Below are 15,094 nucleotides of genomic sequence, written 5' to 3' on the forward strand. Positions count from 1 at the left end.
ATATTTTTAGTTATTTCATAGTTTTTTCAAATTTAATTTTATTTTGTGTGCACATACACATGCCGCTGCTCATGTATGAGTGCCGAGGACAATTGGCAGGAGTTCTGGGGATTGAACTCAGGTCCTCAGGCTTGGCAGCACATGTCTCTACCCGCTGAGCTGTCTCACTGGCCCGGTATTTAATAGCCTTTTGGGTTAGCATATGAAGAAACTGGTTTCATTATGGCATTGCTGTTTGTATACTTTTCCTTAATTATCCTGCCCCCCCCTCCTCCTCTATGCCCCTCCCCCAGCCTGCGGGTTCCCCCACTTTTCCAGAGGAGTACTCCCTCTGCTTTTTCTCATATTCTGTGTATTCCCTCCCCATCTCACTTTCTCATTCCCTTAAGAATGCTGCCTCTCAGGCTGGGCGGTGGTGGTGCACGCCTTTAATCCCAGCACTCAGGAGGCAGATTTCTGCGAGTTCGAGGCCAGCCTGGTCTACAGAGTGAGATCCAGGACAGGCACCAAAACTACACAGAGAAACCCTGTCTCAAAAAAAGAATGCTGCCTCTCTTCTCGAACACGCGTACTTTAAAAGCTAAGTTCTGTAAATAAGAGACAGTGTGCTGTTTGTCTTTCTGAGTCTGACTTATTCAACGATTTCTAGTTACATCTATTTTCCTGCAAATGTCACAATTTTCTTTCCTTTTGAAATTACTTTTTAGGTTAGCATACAAGTAATGGATGCCATCAGGCACCTTCTCACACAGGTCCTTAGACTGTTTTCATTCCTTCTTACCACCCCCTGGCCCTCCTCCATACCCTGTCTCCCCCAGCTGGTTTCTTCTTCCTGCAGCTCTGTTCTCCTCCTCCCCCCCCCCCCCATGTGCATTGGTGTTCTCTTTTGCCTGTGGAAGGGTGTTGGGTCTCCTGGAACTATAGTTACAGACAGTTGTGAGCCACCATGTGGGTGCTGGGAGTTGAACCTGGGTCCTCTGCAAGAGCAGTCAGTACTCTTAACTGCTGAGCCATCTCTCTGGTCCCCAAACAAACCTGATCTTATCAGACTAGAGGCCACACTGCTGATTTTGACAAAGGTGTCAAAAACATGTTTTGGAGAAAGGCCAGCCTCACCAACAAACAATGTCAGAAAACTGTATTACCACAGTTAGCGGAACAAAACTAGACCCGTGTCTCCCGCTCTTCACAAACTTCAATTCAAAAGGACCCACAGACCTTCATGTAAGACCCAAGACTCTGAAGCCACTAAAGGAAAAACATAGGTAAAGCACTTCAGAACATAGGCTCAGGCAAGGACTTCCCAGAAATAAATCCAATAGAAAAACAGCTTTTTGTTTGGGAATAATTTTAGACTCATAAAACTTGCAGACATGGTACAGTGTTCCCGTGTTCTTTTCACCCATGTTCCCTCAAAGCAGACTGCATAGGCTTGGGCAAGATGCTGGCACTGGCACTGGCGATCTGTACATCTTTAGGACGTCACTTTTTACTTCAGCTCATTTTGTGGGTCAGGCAACAGCTGGATGGTGTCCCACCTGCGTGTGCAGGTTCATGTTCACTGTTCTTCAGCGGCGGTGCAGAACTGCTGCATGACAACCCCACTTCTAGCAACTAGGTCTGTTCCTCATCAATCTGTTTCATTTTGAGACTTTTATACATGGAATTCTGAAGCAGGTATCAACTAGTTTTTAAAAGTGTTGAGCGTGATTTGTTACTCGTGGCGATTTAAGACATCAGACATGGCAAGTTGGCATTAACCAGACCAGACATTTATTAGTTCAGGCTGCTGAAACATCACACCACAAGCTGGGTGGCTTAAGCAACAGAGATTTAGGTTTGGAGGTCTAGGATGAGGGCACCAGTGGGTTGATCCCTTTATAGCTTGTAGACGATCTTCTTATGGTCTCCATGTGGCTTGTCCTCCTTGTGCATGAATGACAATGAGTGAGGTGAGGGCAGAGAGGATGGGGGGAGCACTGTCTCCACTGTCTGTTACAGGGACATTTGTTCTATCAGATCTGGGCTCTATTTCATCTTCACTTTGCCCTTAGAACCCCCATCTCTCAATGCTGCTAGACTTGGGGGTTAAGGCTTCAACATACATCTTTTTGAAGAGATAAACATTCAAGAATATTTTACTATAGCTAGGTGCCAGATGTAGCTTATGAATTCACCTGCTGCTGGGTCCTGGGTTACCTCTGTCTTTTGTGTATAGCACTGTTAGGAAGACAGTTGTACTACTATTTGTTTAGGGTTTTGCTTTCACATCTTTTGGGTGTATACCCACGAGTGGGATTGTCAACCTCACGGAAGCTCTTCTTTTACTCCTGTGAGGGTACCGTATTGCATTCCATTTGGTCACACCCTCCTCCATCTCTCCTGGCAGTGCGTAAGGGTTCCAGGCTCTCAGTACGCTTTTCACACTCGGCATTTGTTTCATTTCTAAAGTGAGCATGCTAGTGGGTGTGACTTTGATTGGTATTTCCATAATGATTAGTGATGTTGATTGGAGGAAATTATTTTCAAAGTGGAAAAAGCTAAGCGAATGGGGATCCTGAAAGTGTGAAGCAGAAGAATGTGACATTGACTGTGGCAATGTCTTATTAACGTTTTGGAACAATTTATCAAGAGGAGAAGGAATGCCAGCCTGCTTGCCTTCAAGGCAATCTGGAGCATGTTGGAGCGTAACATAAGGGCACATGAACTTTCTCTGAACCCGGACCTCTTGCTCCCATCTACTCACACAGTAAGGAAGGGTATAGCCAGGCTCCTCTTCTCTGCCCCTCTTCTCAGAATCTGCATGCTGTCAGAGATGTGTGTGCCGATATGTCCTCTGGTCTTTGCTTTTTTTCCCCTCTAAAGTATATAATCTGGGAAGAGTCCCCTGTCTTTGTGTGTGGTTCTTTGACAGCTAATTCATAAGTAATGTGACTCTATTCCCTCCACTGGTACATTCTGCCTCTGGAAACTTCTCGAAAGTTGTGATGTGGACTCATCCACTGTTCTCTCCTCACTGATGAGCCCAGTGTTTTCTGTCCAGTGAGCCCTGGTGAGAGCGCAGCAGTTTGTAACAGCTGGATGCCCAATGACTTTCATTTGTTTGCTCTTTCTATGAGAGTGTGTGTGTGTGTGTGTGTGTGTGTGTGTGTGTGTGTGTGTGTGTCTATGTGTGCACAAGGAGGCTAGAGAACAGCACTGGGAGTCCTGACCTGTCCTGCCACCCTTTACCTTAGGCCCCTGGGATAGGGTCTCTCATTGAACTTGAGCTAGGCTGGAGGCCAGCAAGCCAAGTGATCCTCCTGCCTCTGTCCCCCAACAGCACTGGAGTTACATGTCCAGCTTTTTATGTAAGTTTTGGGGTTTGAACTTAGATCCTCATGCTTTTACTCAATAAGCCATCTTCCAAGCCCTCTACCCTTTTGAAACAGATCTCACTGAGTCTGGAGCTCACTAATTTGGCTGTCCTGGCTGTCCAGTAATGTCCAGGAATTGAATCCTTCTGTTTCCACCTTCACAGTGCTGGGACTACAACTGTGTGTGTGTGTGTGTGTGTGTGTGTGTGTGTGTGTGTGTGTGAGAGAGAGAGAGAGCGAGAGAGAGAGAGAGAGAGAGAGAAACAGAGAGAGAGAGAGAGAGAGAGAGACAGAGAGAGACAGAGACAGAGATAGAGAGACAGAGAGAGACAGAGAGAGACAGAGACAGAGACAGAGAGACAGAGAGGCAGAGAGACAGAGAGACAGAGAGACAGAGACAGAGAGACAGAGGGAGGGAGCGAGAGGGAGAGAATAAACACGGATAGTGTAGTAGAGCACAAACACTTCTGCATCAATACACAAATCTACTAAAATGATGTTTTCTTTAAAATGTCAGTTCATTGACCAATGTTTCAAAGTCTAACTTTGGTTCAAAAAGACTTATGGGTGCCTGTACAATGTGTGAAAACGTTGATGTATATATATGGAGAGTCACTGTATCCAGACACAAAGAAGTATGGATGTGAGAGGTGATGGATATGCCCATCACCCTGATCTTCACCTCACGTTTGGTATCACGTATGGAAATATGGTTCCCATAAATATGTGTAATCAATATGTGTCATTAAAATTAACATAAGAAAAATGATAATAATTTCAAAAGTAGTCAATACTCCTAAGTGAAGAGAACAAAGAGATTGAGCAGATGACAGAGGGTAGGGAAAGGTGGGGGACACAGGCTGGGACACACGACCAGGGGCTTGTGAGCCAGGATATAAGGCAAGGCAGAAGTGTTGGGGATATCAAGGTGGGCTGTGACTATGAAACAGAAGTTGTTCATGGTGTTGTCCACCTGCTGGCACAGTGCCAGGTCCTCCTTGTTTGTAAGGCCAGTGTCTTAGTTCACTGCTAAGACAGACACTGCTGTAATGAAATGTCTGAGACCGAGTGATTTATCAAGAACAGCAATTTATTGGCTCATCATTTCACAGACTGAGAAGATAGGCTGGTCCTCCTTCACCGGGGCAGAAAGCATCACATGGTATGTGTGAGAGAGGCTGGGGGCTATGCATGTGAGTCGGGGTTGGTTCCTAACAAGCCCACTCTTGTGATAAGGACATTGATTTACCCACAAAGTCCCCTCAGCAACTCTTAAGGCCCCACCCCCTTCCCATTGCAAGTTAGCAACACAGAACTGTGATGCACATTCATGGCACAGGAGTGGGTTTGGTTTTATTTTCTTCAGAGAAAATGGGCTCACAGGTTTGAGTGACTTACCCAGAGTCCAACAGCCAGACTTCCCACTTGGGGGCATGTGGAACCCAGACTCCAACACCCTGCCTTTCTGCTTCTCCTGGCCCACAGGGAATACAGCCTGTGACAGGTCCCTGTTAGGAACCCTCCTGCCTTGGGGGTGGAGAGAAGTTTCTGCTCTCTGCAGTGGAAATGGGAGGAGAGTCTGCTTGGAGCACAGGGACCCTCATCCCTGCCCATTCCAAAGCAGTTGGCTGGCTCCTGTGTGTCCTGCTCCCCACCCCTCCAGGGCTCCTGAGCTCCTGAGTTGCACTGACTGTTCCCTGCATGGAGCCAAGGCAGAACTTCCTGGGTTACAGGCTGCAGTGAATTACTGGCCCAGAAATACCTGGCAATCAGTGTAGCAATATTGCCGCCATGTAGATGTGTACCAGTCAAACGTTAGCAATGAGTAACAGTACAGCAAGCCTTTGAGGTAGTTTCCCTATAGAATATTTGTTTGTTTGTTTATTTATTTATTTAATTTACATTGGGGTTTTGCCTTCATGTATGTCAGCATGAAGGTGTCAGATCTCCTGGAACTGGAGTTAGAGACAGTTGTGAACTGCCATGTGGGTGCTGGGAATCGAACCCAAGTTCTTTGGAAGAGCAGCTGGTGCTCTTAACCACTGAGCCATCTCTCCAGGAAAGCCCCCCCTCCCATACTGTTGGTTAAAAGAACAATATGGAAGGCAATGTGGTGCTGAGAGTATGCAGCCCAGGCCCCCTGGGGCAGTAGTCAGATGGAGAAGTGAGGGAACCCTACTGACAGAGGGGCATGGCTCCCTCTGGACATCTCAGGAGCTGCAGGATAGTGCTACACCTGGAAGGTTAGGTAGGTGCCAGGATGCTATGGTTCATTTGCTAAAGGCTTGGTGCTAAGGATGGCAAGGTTAGGCCCTTTAAAGTGGGGCCTGGTGAGACATCATTAGGTCACTGAAGGTGTTCCTTTAAATGAGATTATGGGATCCCAGACTCCAGAATTTCTGTCACCTGCTCTTGATGAACCTGGTTACTCTCAGACACATGCTTCTGCAAAGGTATACAGCTCTTTCAGAACAATGAGGCTACTGCATTTTGGACTCGATTCTCTAGGACCATGAGTCAAAACAAACCTCTTTACTGTATAAGCAGTCTGTGCTGGGTGTTTTCTCATAGTCCTGTAAAGCTGACTAAGAACACAGAGTAGGAGACTCCTTTTTCATCCTTACCCCCTTCCCTACTCCTCTTCCTCTTCCCCTTCCTTCGCTCCTTCTCTCCCTTGACTTAACTTTCTTGAACCTTAGCTTCCTTTTAATTGGTAGCACCACTCACCTCATCTTATCATCTGTCACCCCAGCACCTACAGGGATGTGGCACAATCCCTTCATCTTGAGTGTGCACTGGATTGAGTAATTCAGGATTCTGAGATACTGCTTCCAAAACGGGCTGCGAGAAGATGGCAGCTCCCCTGCCGGATGCAGGCTCTTGCCCCGTCTTGGACAGCTCGGTAGGGATAGAGGCGGGGGCGGGGGGGGGGCAGCTGCATGCCACCAGGCAGGAACCGAAGGGCCCTGGAAGAATGGAGGCCCATTTGGGTGAGGCTGGAAGTACTCCTTTCCTAGTGATCTACAGGCAACACAGCAGCCCAAGCTCTTGAGCTCCAGGTTAAGTTGTTATGCAACAACAGGGTGGGGGCCACTTCCACACACCGGCTCTTACTTGGCACAGCAAACTGAAAGTGGCGGCTGAGTGATGCCCTGCCATGGAGAGGTACTAGCACCTGTCCAGTGTCGAGCCACAGCAGGAGCTAGCCTCCCTGATCTCCCTCGCACCATCTCCTGACATCAGATTCTCAGAGTGGAGGGGCTAGACCTGGGAAGGAACTAGTGGGATCATCAGGGTCCAGGCTTGGGGCAAGGGTCTAGCGCCTCCTGGTGGCAGGTACCGCTGTGTGCCAAGGTTAAGAGAGTTTGATGGCTTCTGTGGGGTGGAGAGGCTGGGGTCCCCTTTCCTTTGCTATGGACTTGGGCTCACTGTCTGTTTTTTTATTAATAATACACGCCTGGCTGTGCAGCCTGTGAGCATGGGTTCATCTCTCAAGCCTAATTGTTCTGTCGGTGTACCTCCCGTAGATGCATCATTTCGTCTCTGGTCTTTATTTAGCAGTTTTATTGCCAGCAATTAGTAATGGCATCAGTCGGAGTCCCTCTTTATGGCAAGATTCATCTCTATTTACTCAGTGGGATGCCTTTGGAGTGAGGGAGCTCGCTGGGGTAGACTTGGCCCCTCACAGGCTTCCCTTACCCAGCAATGCCATGCATCCCAGTGCCTTCCAAACTAGGGACTACTCATGCCCACCCTCCCGGCTGGGTTCAGATATCCCTCAGGCTGGGCTTTGTCTCATGCCCACCAGGAGGCGTCAGTAGGCAGTGAGTATGAGATAGCATCCCTTTTCTTTCTCCTGTAGCCCCTTGGGAACAAACGCTGACCCCCTGAGTTTCCCTTCTTGCGCTCCCCAGCACTGTCTCTAACACTAAACTCTTCGGAGCTCTGATCTGGGAAGATGCTCCTGAAATAGATCTGGGGTGAGAAGTTTGTCTTTGTCACCACCCAACTATGAATATCAATTGTGTGACCCTCTGTTGCTGTGACCCTACTCATGAGCCAAGGATGGACTGTTCTTACTTCCAATGACTGTGGTCTTTACTTGAAGTGGTCCTCAGTAATAGTGGTGACTCTAGAAGTCAAACAAAGTCTACAGGACTCAAGGCTAGGTCCAAGGTTTGCATCTACATTCTGTCTGATCTAGACATCTGGCCCTTTGGTGAAGGTGGTCATATGTGGATAGTGTGTGGAGGTCTTCAGAATGAGGCAGGCTGGCAGTGGGGTTTATGAGGCAAGTACATGGATTCACTCTGTTTGTGAAGGAGGTTAGATGGCCGCAGTGTGGTCCAGCCCTCCATGCAGGATGCCAACCCACCCGAGTCTGGCTCAGGAGCGGTTCCCATTAAGTGCTGGTTCTCTTATCAGTGGAGCCTTGTGGTGATGAATGAGCAGGGAGAAGAGGCTCGGCAGCTTCCCAGTGAGCTTTCCAGTCTCTCTGCCAGCCTGCTGTGACCCCATTTCATTGAGCTCAGAGTCCTGCAGGGTTGGGGTCCTGATGGCTTGCCAAGCGGCCCCCCTCTGTCTCTGTGTGGGTCTCTATAGGTCTTAAAGCTTGGTTTGAAGCTGGAGGTCTCCAATCTGATACTCATCCCAGCCACTCCACCCACCCCTGCTGCCCAGCTTCATTTCCTCTCGATCCCTCCGTCTCTTCCTTCTCCCATGTTCTTTCCTCCCATCAGTCACAGCCCAGATACACAGGTGTTTGGAATGTGGGTGCTATGATGGGTCACAGACAGCTTTGAGGAGGTGAAGGACAGCAAACACTGATGGCAAGAGACAAAATCAGAGTAGCAAAGAAGGATGGGAGGTCTTCTGGGTGGATGGGGGTGCTGGAGTGCCAGCACCTGCCTGGTCTGTGTTTCCTACTCTAGGACTCTACCTGGTATGGACTTCCCTACACCAGGCTGCTAACGGAGCTCCGAGGACCTGCATCTCAGGGAACCCTTGGTCAGCACTTGAGACCCAAGCCATGGACACCAATCATCCTAGGAGCTGGATTCTGTGCTGGCCAAGACCACTAAGCATCCCAGCTTTCTCTCTGGAGCCCACCAGTCCTGCTGTGCTGGCTTCCATGAATGCAGGTCTTGGGGCTGGTACAAGGAAGGAGGGAGTCCTTCTTCCCCAATTGAGCTGCATTTATCTTGTCATCTGAATCCAGGTCCCCAGGTGTCCCTCAGTCTAGGAAGGATCCATTCCTAAACATGGGCCTTCCCTGCAAACGCTAGGCTGCAGCTGCCGCAGACCAAGATATCTCAGGTGCCTCTTGTCCAGAGCTCTCTGAAGTTCCCCTTGGTAGCTGTCTCAGGCCTGCTTGGAGAATGTGAAGCTAGGATTGACCTCAGTCCCAGGGAAAAGGAGATCTGTGTGGTGGGCAGGTCCCCGGTCCTGGCTCATCCCTGCCTTGCTGACCAGGGTCATCCCATGTAGAGTGCTCAGAATCTGGAACAGTTTACCTAGAGACCATGATAGCAAGGGCTGTGCTGAGGACATTAGCGGAAGACAGTGAGTACCTGACACTTATGAGCACTTACTGCCAGGTATTGGGCATGCTAACTCACCCAATCCTCATTATCATTGTCTGTGACTGAGGTTTTATAGATAAAAACCGAGGTTCAGAGTAGCCTGCTCAGTCAACAGTATCTGGGACTGGGGATTATGGTAAACCCAGACAACCTGGTTGAAAGCCTGGACCTTAGCTGGGTGGTTAGTGGTTTGTTATCTTCACATGCTCAGATTTTAAGCATCCAGGGGAGAGATCTCAGACCCTCTTACTTGAGGATAAATTTAGCTGCAACCAATATATTGCCATAAGACCCTAAGAGAATAGAATAAATACATAGATAAGCTATGTCTGCCTTTCTTACTCATAATAATATTGTGAAAATGCTAACAATCTTAAAGATTTATTTTATTTATACATCTAGGTCTTCCCCCCCGCCCCCGTGTGTGTGTGTGTGTGTGTGTGTGTGTGTGTGTGTGTGTGTGTGTGTGTGTGTATGTGTGTGTGTGTGTGAGAGAGAGAGAGAGAGAGAGAGACAGAGAGAGAGAGAGAGAGAGAGAGAGAGAGACAGAGAGAGAGAGAGACAGAGAGAGAGAGAGAGAGAGAGAGAGACAGAGAGAGAGAGAGAGAGAGAGAGAGAGAGAGAGAGAGAGAGAGAGAGAGAGAGAGAGAGGTGTGCAGCTGCCTTGAATCCCTTGGAGCTGAGATTATGGGTGATTGTGAGCCACCATGTGGTTGCTGGGAACTGAACTCAGGTCTTCTGGAAGAGCAGCAAATGCTCTTAACTGCTGAGTAATTTCTGTTAAAAAGGTTAGGTTTTAAGTAGCCATATTGCTGGCATTTTTGTTATATGTTAATAGAGAAGGACACAGTATCTGTACTAGTTTATATTCTGAGAGACAGTGGACTAGAGTGCTGTTATCTGTTCAACACTGTCCACTCTGGGGATCATCAGAATTTATAATTTTGCTAACCCACCGTTACTTCCTCTCTCATTTTCCTCCTTCCTATTTTGTACTGGGAACTAACTCAGGACCAGTGATCTAGCCCTGAACTATGCTCTAGCATATAAGTACTTCTTTCAGTGTCCAAAGCTCTTTCCCCAACCCTCTTCTTGCCTGAATAGTTCCAGTGATCAGCTGGCTGTAGTTTTTACCTTTGACCTTTAATATTTTTGTGATGTAAGACACTCATTATCTATGGTTGTTAAACATTTCCCTTTCCATTTGTTGGCAAGAATTTTATTTAGACTTATTTTATTTAGTGTTTGCTGAGCTTCTTGGATCACTAAATTTAGTTATTATTAAACTTGGAAAAAATTCATTATCACAGCTCTAATTTTCTTATTCTTTCCCCCCCCTTTAATTGTGATCTCAATCAAATGTATATTAAATCACATCACAGGTCACTGCTGCCCTTAACTCAGAATTTTTTTTCTGTGTGCCATTTTGTGTGGTGTCCATTGCCGAATCCCTTGATTTCTAATTCCCTCATAAGCTATTGACCTCATCCAAGAGGGTTTTCATTTTAGATGCATTATTTCTCATCGCTTGATGTCACATGCCAGTTATTTGTTTGTGTGCTTTGAGTTTGTCTTCTCATCATACCCATGTGTTATCTACATCCTTGAATATATAAAGAAGAAATGTTATTCATCATTTCTTCCATTTAGGAATCTATCTTTATGGCATTCTTTTTCTCTTCATTGTGAAGAGTTATTCACCCTCCTGATCTTCTTAGGTGACATGAAAGTTGAAACCCACCTGCATCAACTGGCCTCCCCACTTGGCAACCAAATAGGAGAAATACTTGAGAAGACTGAATTCTGATGCAGAGGTCCCATGGTAATAAACACAAAACTCAGGCACATTGAACACTTTACATAATACAATTTGCCTAATGTCCTCATCAGTCCATCATCACAAAGCCAAATAATTATTTGGTTCTAATTTGGGTTTTGGACGTCATTTGGTTGCTGGGCAGGCTTTTTGGCCTCCTTTCATTGGCAAGTATAGATTTCTCATCAAAGACCATTAGTAAAGTATGAGTGCTTACAGGTTACATTGGGGGACATCTGGTCATGGGCTTTGGGTCATTGAGACCCCATTTCTGGGATATAGGATGAATGGCTATCCAACACAGGGGTCAGAGCAGCAGAGTGCTTGCTTTGTCGTGGGCATAGGGCTTATCTACATGATGTCCCACAGTTGGAAAAAGGGATAACATGAAATGCCAGTGGCTACTTTTCTAAAGGATTCTTGTCCCTGGCTTCAACCCAACAATTTAAAAGAAGAATTCCACTGACTTCAGTGAGGTTTTCTGACAGGCTCTGTTGGGGCTGATAAATCTATTCCTGTGATAGACACTGGAAGATGGAACAGTAATGTGGACGGTCTCCTCCCTTCAAAACTGACCATGAGTAGGCAGTGTAAACACATATTACATACATTATTATAGTATTTGTGACATGTGGGAAGTACATAGTACCTGCAGACTCAGGCAGTTAGGTATGGCTAGGAATTAGGCGGCTGATGGGTTAAGGTAGGGCATGTTAGGATACCTAAGAAGGAGGTAAGAAAAAGCGGTGATCTTAGGCTATAGGAAGCTGACAGGAAGAGGCTGGAAAATCAGGATCTGTAGGAATCTGGTAAGCAAAAGGATAAGGTTAAGATCTGTAAGAAATATATAAGAAAAGATTTATATGCCAAGGCCATAGACAGGAGGAGGCTGTGAGGGCAGGACACACAAGAGGCAGACTGGACAAAGCTTTGAGGACAGGGTACCCTGAGAGCAGACAGGAGCAGGCTATGAGATCAGGAGCTGCAGAGAGCAGAGGATGGAGGTGTGTTTATAAGGACCGGACAGGGGAAGGGTAGAGGTGTAGGACATGATTCCCAGGAAGTAGCAGGAGGATGTGAGGTTTAGACTCACAGGAAGTGGACAGAAGACTGGCAGGGAGAGGGTGAAGGTGCGAAAGAAAGGTGGAGTGGAAGAGTGGACTTGCTTACCTGCTGCAGTGTAAAAACCCCAGAGCTTAAGAATGACATCACTTGGGGCTGGAGATAAGGCTCAGCAGCTCAGAGCACTTACTGCTCTGGCACTGGACCTGGGTTCAGATTCTAACACCCACATTGGATCTGACCACCTGTAAGTCCTGTTCCAGGACATCTGACTCCCTCTTCTGGCATGCTTAGGCACCTGCAAGTATGTGGTGCACATAACATTTCCGCAGGTACGCACACACATACATACAGTAAACAAATGAGCAAATAAATCTTCAAAAAAAATTCTTTAAAACCACATGACTTTATTATCTCTCATGGTTTTGTGAATGTGGGCTCTGAGGAGGATTTGACCACCTCTAGATGGAGTGGGCAGGAGGCTGAGCAGTCTTCCCTCTTTTGCTATATGGTCTCAGGGCCTCTCAAGGCCATTTCTCCACAGAGGCTGATAGGCTTCTTTAGAGATGAATGGCCTTGAACTATGGGTTATCTTTGTGGCAGCTTGAAGTTCCCGAGGGCCACAGGAGCGGTGTGGTGTTTCCCCCCTTCTAATAGAGGGGGCCAAAAATGTGGGGACATGCTTTAACATATCACCAAGAAGAATTCTGCATGTACAGCGTGTGGTCAGTCCAAAGAGGCTCAGAGAAGCTGGCGTCTTGGAGAGCTTCAGGGACAGATAGGTGTCAAGGAGTTCCAGTCTTTCTTGAGGTAAGCATGAACATTCTGGCACTTCGGGAGTCAGAGTCCTGTGCTAGTGGGACATTGGGTTACCCTGTGGAACATTTGAGAAGGCACAAATTGTGCACAGGGGCAGTGAGGAGTCTCAGCAGCTGGAATAAGGAGTGATGGTGAAGTGTAGGTGGAGGAAGAGATCTATAGGCAGAACGGAGAGGTTTGGGGCCGGATTGAGTTGGGAGTAGTAGGAAGAGCACCAGGAGGGAGCCGGACCACCAGAAAGTGGAGCTGCCAAACCTGCAGGCCAAGAAGAAGAAGACCCAGTGAGGAAGAAGGGCTTCTCCCTGCATTTGCTCCGTGGGGTCAGGCCAGTCGCCTTGGACCCCTTTCCACGGTCACAAGAATGTGGCTCTGAACAGGCTCTCCCGCCGCAGCTTTGGCTCAGAAGCACGAATCGAGGACTGCTCTGGAAACTTGCACCTTTTTCTGGGGGAGAAGTGGAGATGAACTGGGGAAGGACAGGCTGTTTCCTGGAGGCTCCAGCTGTGCTGGGATGTTTCACATGGGTAATGAGAAAGGATTACAAAGGGCAAAGACTTTACACACTCGTGTGTGTGCGTGTGTGCGTGTGTGTGTGTGTGTGTGTTATTATTCTTAAAATATATGTAATCTAAGATTTACTATCTTACCACATTTTGGTGCAAATTAGAAACCATTAAGTATATCCATTTTCCTCCACACCTTTCTCTTCTTCCCTCGTGAAATTAGCTACCAGTTAAGCAACTTTCATCTGCCTCCCCTCCGGGTCCCTGGCAAACATTCTGCTTTTCCTATCTGTGAGTGTCACTGTGTTAGGTCTCTCATGTGAGTGGAATTTCACCCATTTGTCCCTTTGTGGCTGATTTATTTCACAGATCACAAGGTTCTTGAGGTTGATCCATTTTATAGTGTATATCAGAATGTCTTCCATTTTGCAGGTTTAATGCTATTCTACTGTGTGGGCACACCGTATTTTTTGTGTCTATTCATTGATCAATGGACACTTGAGTTACTTTCATCTTTTGGCTATTGTCAATCACACTGCAATAAATGTGAGTGGTCAAGCATCTGTTTGAGTCCGTTTTATTTCGCTGTGCGGACAGCCAACGGTAGAATTGCTGCACCATATAGTAATGATAATTCAAACTCTAGAGGAACTGCCATACTCTTTTGCTCTAATGGTCTCATCATTCGTGTTAGTCAGCTCTGTGTTGTTGGGACAAAGTGCCCAAGAGGAAGAAGACTAACCCAAGAAAGGTTCATTTTGGCTCATGGTTTCAGAGATATCTATCCACAGTCAACCAACTCCAGTGCTCTCAAAACTGCAGATCATGGTGTTAGGAGTACATGACAAAGGAAACTGCTTATGTCATGGAGGCCAGGATGAGGAGAGAGAGAGGTGTGAGGAACAGTTGGTCCAAGTAGCTGCCTCAAGGCCACCCCACACAACAACTTGCTTCTTCCAACTAGGTCTCATGCTAAAGACTGAACAACCTCTCACTTGCACCACAGGCTAGAAACCAATGGCCTTTATCAGGTGGCTTTGGGGGACTTTCTGACCCAAATCACAATACCATTTCACATTCCCCTCAATGGAGCACACTCTTTCCGTTGTTGTCTTGGTGGTAGCTAAGGCAGTGGGTAAGTAGTTCCTGTGGTTTTGACTTGCATTTCCTGATGATTAGTGATGATGAACACTTGTCAAAAGGAAAACACCCATCTTTTATAAAAGCAGCATGCTAAACAATGCCAGTATGGTAACTGTGGATGGGGTGGGAAGGGGCAGAGTTCCACTGAGGTCATATTGCTCTGTGTACTGGTTCCTTCCTAGTGAAACTACCCTGTGGGGTCAGATGTGTATAAGTGAGAACAATCAGGGCTTCTACTTGAGCAACCTTGACTGGAGTCCTGTGGGACTCTGACCATTGGGGTAACTCTGGACTGGCCTGCTGACTCTTTCAGTTTTATTCATGGAGGAACAGAGGGCTGGTAAAAGCACAGAGATGCAGACAAAGTCACTCAGAACACTCTGGGTTTAGAAATGAAAATGAAGAGGTTTGGCTTATAGCTTCCAAAATCAGAGGAAAATACAGCCATGGGCGTGGAGGCAGAAAGGCAGGTGGGCAGGGGTCGGTGAAGCCTCCATAGGCTGTCTTCTGAGGGGACAGAAGGCTGTAACACAAAGAAGGAATGCACATGAGAGGCGGGAGGCAGAGCTCAGATCCAAGAAGACCAATGGCATTAAAACAAGGCTAGTGTTGGCAGTGCCATCCTAAACTGAAAAATGTGCTGAGATAGAAAAACAATCTCGAAGTGAACTACATTTTAGCAGAGGAGAAACAGCGCTCGGTGTGGCTTGTCCTCCATAGATTCATGTGCTTGCAGTTTGGTCCTCATGGTGAAACTGAGATAATGGACCTTTAAGAAGCAGATCTAATTGAAGATGGTTAGGTCACCAGGGC

The sequence above is a fragment of the Onychomys torridus genome, chromosome 9, assembly GCF_903995425.1.
Source record: "Onychomys torridus chromosome 9, mOncTor1.1, whole genome shotgun sequence".
Taxonomy (NCBI): domain Eukaryota; kingdom Metazoa; phylum Chordata; class Mammalia; order Rodentia; family Cricetidae; genus Onychomys; species Onychomys torridus.